Below are 8,489 nucleotides of genomic sequence, written 5' to 3'. Positions count from 1 at the left end.
GCTGACTGCTTGACCATCAGCACAGCCGAAGTTCATGCGTTCCTCCAAAAGGCACATCTTGTGTGCCGAAACCATGCCCATACCACAGAACAATAACATAATGTACTGTTTGGGGAATGTACTGTAGAGTGCACACGGCATGTGTGTGTGTGTGTGTGTGTGTGTGTCTGTGATTCTGCTGTCTGGACACTCAAAATAAATATGGGTAAAAAATTAATTCTGTTCTGACGTATTTTTGCTTTGTTCCTTAAATATCTGGGTGTACCTTTAAATGAGCTCATATCCTGTACAGGTGCATTTTGGACCTCAGTTCTGATTGATCCACATAACACTGTCGTAGCCCTGTTAGCTGCTAGCTAACCCAGCAGGACCGAGATGAGCTCTACCCCTGTTAGTTTAGGATCTAAATGATGGCACATCCAATACCTCTTGCTGCACCTTCATAGTCTGCCCATGTCCAGGAAAACCTGCAGTGTTGCTGTTCTGTTAGGTCCACACTATTGGTTGTAGTTTGGGACCCTTATGTAATATCTCTTTTGTGCAACCCAGTATACATGTACTGCATATGATCTCCTTGGAAACAAGAAGCAATCTCAGTGTCAACAGATGTACGGAAAACTTGGTCTAATGGCAGTGTCATAAGATACACGACACTACAGCGTGCGTCATCTCTTCCCTTCACTCATAATTAAAAGTGAAAAAACATTAGCATGTAAACACTAGAAAGGATGAAGTCCCCATGAACCACAAATATACCCTCGGCATATAGGTTATTCCTGGCCGGCACGGTGTGTGAACTTGTAATGGCGGAAGGGCCTTAGGGAGCCGTGAAGCACTTAGTAAGCGGCTTAATGCAGGGTTTAGGAGCCGGAAGGCTGGATGTATGGACAGCTGTGGCCTACGTACGCTCGCTGTGGTGTTTAGCCACAGTATCAGGGTAACTGCTCTCATTTCACTGACACACGAAGCAAAGCCACAGCAATAATTCCTTAAGGAGATGCAATATCGGGTCAGTAATGTTTGTTTACTCACTTGGCCGATGTTGCTGATATGAAACAAAAACAAACATTTTGCTTTCGTTGCCTTTCTCCTGGGAATTTTTTTAATTAGCCTTCTGGCAAATGCCCAGCTTGTGTATTTACATGCAATCGCAAATACTGCTCTTCATGAAAAAAAGAAAAAACTAAAAAATACATAATATCTGTACATAAATAAAAACACTAAAACTCACCCTGGAACTATAAAAAACTTTCCAAATGTAGCTTAGGTGATGAATTATTATTATTATTATTTTTGCCATGCAGTAAATGAGATTAAAGGAAATGGCTATACCATCTACAGTTTAACAAGAAGACCTAGATAGTAAATGATTAAATATGGTACAGATGCTCTTTCTCCATTTGAACTGTTATCTTGTATTTCTGGAGAGGAGGTTTTACAGCCTTATATGTTAGTCTCTAAAGCTGAGGTGGAGGGGGCGGGCGGGAGGGTGGGGAGGTGGAGGGGTTGGAGGGATCTGGGTCGGGCATGGTGGCAGGGGCGAGGGGGGTTGGAGGGGTCGGGTGGGTGGGGGGGCGAGGTGGTTGGAGGGATCGGCGGCAGGTCGGCGGGGTTGGGATTCCTGAGCAGGCACTACAGGCCGGTGATTTCTCACAATCACAGGAAGGCTGGGCCGAGCCTATGGCCTTCTTGCTTCACTTTAACTCAACAGAAATTTCCTCTCCTGATATGTATCTGCTGCAGACGCTGCTGGGGAGTCTGCCGGACATCGCATTCCCAGCCTGTTTACAGAGCGAGGGAAAAAACCCCCCGCTTGTTTACCTCTCTAGTGTACGGACGACACATCCTCATGTCCAAATGGGTCCGGCTGTCCAGGGATTTGTGATTGGTGTTATTCATGTATGTGGATGCTTGTGACTGAAGAACTATAGTTAAATGATCAATGCGACTTTCAGTGAAAAGTAGCTTAATTTACAAATGTTTGTATACTGTGTGAGCAGGAAAAATGATGGAAATATCCGTGTAAATGTTCATCTTTGCACCTCCAACTGTGGAGCTTACCTAATGACCACAGGAATCAGGCAACAGTATTCATTTCTGTTACAGAGAGAGTTTTAGAAAATTCCTTGACAAACTCAAAATTTCGCCCTCGCAGGAACTTTCACTGAGTCACTACTCTTTCTGGTTTGTCACCACTGACAGATATGCATTAACATCAAAGCAGACTCATGTACCATATAGAGCAGATATGAAAAATAAAAAAAAGGCAGTTATGGCTTTTTTTACGTTGCATGTCTCTGTGTCCTGGAGTGTATTTGTTTGCTCTGTATGTATGTGCTGATTGTGACTGGTTTCAGGTTTATTCCAGGAAGCATTAGCTGTGTCGCTCATGGGGTCTGCTCTGCTGACAAGCTCTTTGTGAATGATCTTTGGCACGGAAGTGGAGCTCCAGCAATTTTAAGAGGACTTTGCTGTTGGGTGTCAAGTTAGTTATGCATCCGGTGCCCTGTGCGTGTTTTTATACACTGTGTGGGACAGTTCACATGCGCGCACACACACACGCACGGACACTCATACACACACGTACGCACTCAAGTACACACACATGCGCACACACATGCACACACGCACGTGCGCATGCACTCACGCACACACTTATGCACACACACACACCCACTCACGCACACACACACAGACACACGCACGCACTTACACACATGCATGCATTTAAGCACATATGTATGCACATAGACGCACACACATTTGCACACACAGGCACACATACACACATACACACACACGCGTACACACACTGGTTACTGCAGTACAGTGCTGCCTGTTGCCATACACCTTTTTTTAGCACGTTGTGAGGACGCCTGTTTTAGCACGTTGTGAGGACGTCACTCCTGTGTAGCCTGACGCACATTAGCTGCCATTGGAATCACACTTGGCGAGATGTGGGCAGATGTGAGACTGGCTGGCCGCACTGGGAACGGCAGAGCACGCAAGGCTGGGTACATGTGTCAGAAAATGGTCCCTCATTTATTTTCAGATCACAGCAGTGCCAGCGTATTTTTGGGGTGGTAGTGTAGTATAACAGTTGGGGCCCTGGCTTATAACTTAGAGGCTGCAGATTTAATTCCCAAGTGGGGGCACTGCAGTTGCGCCCTTAAACAAGGTACTAAGCTTGAAATACCTGAAGTAAACTGTGTGACACTGGGGGAGAGCTTTTACTACATGCCTAAAAGTAAAGCTTTATGTAGTGAGCTGCATAATGTTGGGGACAAAGACATATTTTTTCTTTATTTGGCTCAGTACTCCACAATTTTATTTTATATTTGTAATCAAACAATTCACATGTGGTTAAAGTGCACATTATTTAATACACATTCTGTATTAAAGGGTATTTTTTTATGTACTTTGGTTTTCCCGTGTTGAAATTACAGCACGTTTTATACATAGCCCCCCATTTCAGGGTACCATAATGTTTGAGACATATTAATATTATGTAAATGAAAGTAGTCCTGTTTAATACTTTTTACATATCCTTTGTATGCAATGATTGCTTGAAGTCTGTGACCCATAAACATCACAAGAGGTTGGGTATCTTATTTGGTGATGCTCTGACAGGCCTTTACTGCAGCCATCTTAAGCTCCTGCTTGTTTCAGGTGCTAATTGCCTAGTTTGCTCTTCATCAAATGAAATGCATGTTCAGTTGGACTCAGATTAGGTCAGTTGACATACCCAGTCAACTTTCCAGTTTTTAGCTTTGGAAAACTCCTTTGTTGCTTTAGCAGTATGTTTGGATGGCACTTCAATGAGTTTGGAGGCATTTGGTTGAACTTGAGCAGAAAAGATGCATCTGAACACTTCAGAATTCATTCTGCTGCTGCTGTCAGCAGTTCCATCATCACTGAAGAGAAGTGAGATAGTACCCGTGGCAGCCATACATGCCTAAACCATGTAACTCCCACCACCATGTTTCACAGATGAGCAAAGGTGCTCTGGATCTTGAGCAGTTCCTTCGGTCATTTTTCTCTTGCCACCACTCTGATACAAGTGAATCTTGGTCTCATCTGTCCTCTAGACCTGTTTTCTGGGGCCGTATGTATCAAGCCGCTCAAAGTAAAAAATTAGTCTCAAGTGTAACTTAAGTCTAAGAATGGGTGACTTTTACTCCTACACTCAGATTTAAGAATAAAAGTGATTTAACAAATTTCTCTTGACTTAAGAATACTCTTAACCTGTCAGGTGTTTAAGAGACCTCTGGGGCTCTCTTAATTTGGCTAGGAGTAGGCAAGATGGCTGAGCTGCGAGGACGGAGACGCGCACGCACCTTCCGAGACAGGAAGAATGTTTTACAAATGTTTGATGATGCACAGTTAATCAAACGTTATCGCTTAGATCATCAGGGAATCATCTTTGTCACCGATCTTGTGCGGGATGTAATATCACCATCAACTTTGAGAAGTAGTAATTACGGCAGAGATGCAAGGCATTTTAACGCTGGGCTTCCTAGCCACAGGAAAAATGCAGTTATGCAATGCTGATGATTTGGGACCATCACAATCCACCATCAGCAGGGTAGTGGCAAAAACTGTGTCAGCCCTTGCAGCACCTCACATAGTGAGGAGGTTTATAGAATTTCCAGCCTCTCCTCCGTTAATCTGCCAGAAGCAAGCTGCATTTATGCGTCTAGCGGGCTTCCCGGGGTTGGTTGGAGTAATTGATGGCACCCACATCCGTATAATTGCTCCCAGCGTAGATGAAGAGACTTTTGTAAACAGGAAGAGGTACCACAGCATCAACACCCAGGTAGTCTTTGACGCAGATTACAACATTTTAGATGTTGTGTCCAAGTGGCCAGGATCTACCCATGACGCACGCATCCTGAATGAAAGTGGATTGCAACGGCTGTTTGACAGGAACATTGTTCCACCCGGGTGCCATCTCCTTGGAGATAAAGGCTACCCAAAACGACGCTGGCTTCTCACACCATTCCCAAGACCACAACCAGGGGCCCAAGAAAATTACAACAGGTACAAATTAACTAAGCCTGTGAATTATAATAATGAATCATCTCACCATTATAGAGTTATTTTTGACGGTCATCTAAACATAATTGGACTTTTCAGGGCTCACCAATGCACCCGAAGCGTTGTAGAGGGGCATCATGCGGCCAATGGAAACTCCGGTTCCATGTCCTTCATGGGGAAATCCGCCAAACACCACAGAAGGCCAGCGATATTATAATGGCATGTGCAGTCTCGCATAACATATGCATAATGTGCAACATTCCTCTCCCCCCTGATGAGGGAGATCATAATAATGATGATGATGATAATGATGATGATGACAACCACCCTCCTAGCATCCCATTTGCCTCTGATGCCACTGTGTTTAGGCAGCACTTTGCCAACTTTCATTTTGGGTAAGAAATACATTTTTATTTTGCTCCTGTCACACTCCCGCCCCCAATCTATTGATTATAAGTGCTGAGTGGATTTTAAAAAAAAAGACAGCAATAGGCAAGATTTCATCTTTTTTTATTTTTAGTTCATAATAATGCTCCTTCAGCCTTAAAACCTTTATGCTCATCCGCAGCTCTTCTCTCTGCAGTGCATCCATGTCCCCCACCTCGTCCGGCTTGAGCCGTGGAGTGGCAGTGGCCAGTGGGGGCTCAGGGAGCAGGGGCTCTGGGCCTGCTGCTGGAGAGGGAATGCCAGATGGGCCTGGAAGCAGTGCTGTTGCAGCTGGGAGTTCCTCTACAGGCAGCTCATGAGGGGACGAGATGGTGTTTTCATCTGCATTACTGAAAAACAGAATTCATTTTGTTAAGTTAGTTGATTCTTGTGAATATGCATTTGTATCAATAAAATAAGTATTGAGTATTGAGCTACAGTTCTTTTATAATAGCATGCCAACCTTACTACGGTCTGCAGTTTGAGTAGTGCAGCATCCTGACAGTCGCCCCCTCCACTGATTGTGGCATCTTCTCTGAGGATGCGGAGAACTACTTCTGCCACTGCACTTAAAGGTTTAGGCCTCCACCTGAATAAAAAAAATATAACTACATTAATGTTCACCAGCAATATGTAACAAACGTGTGTCATAAGTAAGTAGATCAATAAATAAATAAACAAATAGATACATAACTAACGTAGACTACGAACCAGTGCCAGATGTTGCCTTCTTGAAAGTGGAGATTTCCTGATGCGCTTTTGACAAAACATTGTGCCATTTCTTTTTGCATTCCTCCGAATGCTGGAGGAGAAGCTCGCATTAATGCTGTCTGCGATCTGCTTCCAAACTTCCTTTTTGTGTCGACTTGTAAGTGTGGGGCTTAATTTTCCCTTAATTATTTCCTTCTTTGCCTCCACCTCCTCTACCAACATCACCGTTTTTTCCACAGTCCAATTCGGCTTTCTTTTCACATCCATTTTGCTTAGACTAACATTAGACAACAAGGGAGCTTTCATAATGAGGGTGTGTTTAACTTTATTGAAAACTTCTGTTGACCCATCAGTAGAACACAGATTTCCCAAAAGCTGATTGGTTCTTGTCTCTTAGCAATTTCGGCAATTGATGACATCATCTTAATCCTTTTGTTTGCAGAACCTGTGATTGTCGCAGAAACACACTTTGCGTTACTCTTGAGAATGTCTCAAGACTTACCTATGAGAAAGTGTGAGCTGCTTGATAACTATGTTTTACCGACCACTTTAAGCGAAGAATGATTTCACTCCAAAGTAAGCTCTTATGAGATTCTTAAGTGTAATTATTAAGATGTTTGATACATATGGCCCCTGAACTGCAGGCTCTTTTTGGTACTTCTTAGCAAGCTGTAACCTGGCCGTCCTGTTCTCCCAGCTCACTGGTGATGTGTGAGGAGCAGGGGGTCACAGCCGAGGGGTTTTGAATGTCAGCACCTGTGCTTGGTTTGTCCAGGGTGCTACTCATGAGAAACTGTGGTGGCGCAACTTCTCAGCACCCTACTCCCAGCACAATGGAGCTTTCTTACTCAGTACAGCACAATGGGGTTTTCTTACTCAGTACTGCACAATGGGGTTTTCTTACTTAGTACTGCACACTTGGGCTTTCGCACTTAGTGCAGCACAATGGGGGTTTCTCACTTAGTGCAGCACAATGGGGGTTTCTCACTTAGTGCAGCACAATGGGGGTTTCTCACTTAGTGCAGCACAATGGGGGTTTCTCACTTAGGGCAGCACAATTGGGCTTTCTTAGCTAGTACTGAACAATGGGGCTTTCTTAGCTAGTACTGTACAACATGACCTTCTTCTCCCCTGCTTAAAATTCCAGCTAAAACCAGCTGGGATTCTAAGCTGGTTCAAGATGGTTTCAGCTTTCAGGTTTTTTTTCAGGTTTTCAACGCTTCTAGCTGGTCATAGCTAGTCTGTAGCTGGTCAAAGCTGCTCTCTAGCTGGACGAAGCTGGTCAAAGCTGGTTAAGCTAGTGGAGTAAGCCGGTGGTCAAACTGGTGGACTAGCTCATTATATAGACTGGTTAGCTGGTGAAGACCTGGTTGATCAGATTAAAGTATCAAAAACAGAGCATTCACTAGGATGACCAGCATAGGTTGGTTTAATTTTCAGCAAGGTAGTACAGCACAACAGGACTTTCTTAAATTGTCGAGCCATGGTGTAAAATGATCACCTGTTTATATGCTTATATCCACTTTAGGCAAAAGGTAACTTCATGAGAAGACTTGTTGATCCTGTAAATGACTCCTGTGCTGTTTCTACTCAGGAAACATTCAAGGCACCTTGCTCACATACTTTAGAAGTTCTTGGTAAGCTAATCAACTGCACCCCAAGAAGGAAGTGGACCATTACCGGAGTCCACAGGAAGACAGCAAATGCTTTGTTTATAGCGTTTTATGCTTTTATCATTCTCCGATACCGTAAAATATTATCATGCATTGCACATGAAAATAATTACTTCTGTATTACATTGAGCGTAGTCAAATCTTTTGCAAAATCTTTAAGCATAGTCCAGTATTTCGCTCATAGCAATGCCTTAATCACATTAATTTGTGCAAGTTAAGCTAACTATTGTAATTGACATTCTAAGCCCATATTTATTACTTCTAGCTCTGGTTTCATAAAGCGAACATAATTGAGAATGTTTATTTACATTGGCCCGATGCTGGCCTGATATGCTGACTGTGTTTGTAAACATGCAGCCATCTTAAGGAACTGCAGTGGCACATAATTGAGAATGTGTATTTACATTGGCCCGACGCTGGCCTGAAATGCTGACTGTGTTTGTGAACATGCAGCCATCTTAAGAAACTGTAGTGGCACATAATTGAGAATGTGTATTTACATTGGCCCGACGCTGGCCTGATATGCTGACTGTGTTTGTAAACATGCAGCCATCTTAAGGAACTGCAGTGGCACATAACTGAGCTGGCGGAGGTCCTAAAGCCACACGGCACTATCAGTGCACTCACTGCGACTGTTTTATT

At 43.6% G+C, this 8,489-nt stretch overlaps 1 long non-coding RNA gene across 2 annotated transcripts; it reads left to right on the top strand.

Annotated features, from left to right (window-relative positions):
- Positions 1–3,156: 3,156 nt before the first annotated feature.
- LOC135241209 (uncharacterized) lies at positions 3,157–5,896 on the top strand. Of its 2 annotated transcripts, XR_010325938.1 has the most exons (3): positions 3,157–5,040; positions 5,137–5,432; positions 5,621–5,896. It is a non-coding gene; the product is annotated as an uncharacterized LOC135241209 (long non-coding RNA). The 2 variants fall into 2 exon arrangements; XR_010325937.1 differs by having other exon boundaries at positions 3,157–5,432.
- Positions 5,897–8,489: the final 2,593 nt, after the last annotated feature.

Source organism: Anguilla rostrata, chromosome 15 (assembly GCF_018555375.3).
Source record: "Anguilla rostrata isolate EN2019 chromosome 15, ASM1855537v3, whole genome shotgun sequence".
NCBI classification, from domain to species: domain Eukaryota; kingdom Metazoa; phylum Chordata; class Actinopteri; order Anguilliformes; family Anguillidae; genus Anguilla; species Anguilla rostrata.
This window is presented reverse-complemented; position numbering and strand designations above follow the sequence as displayed.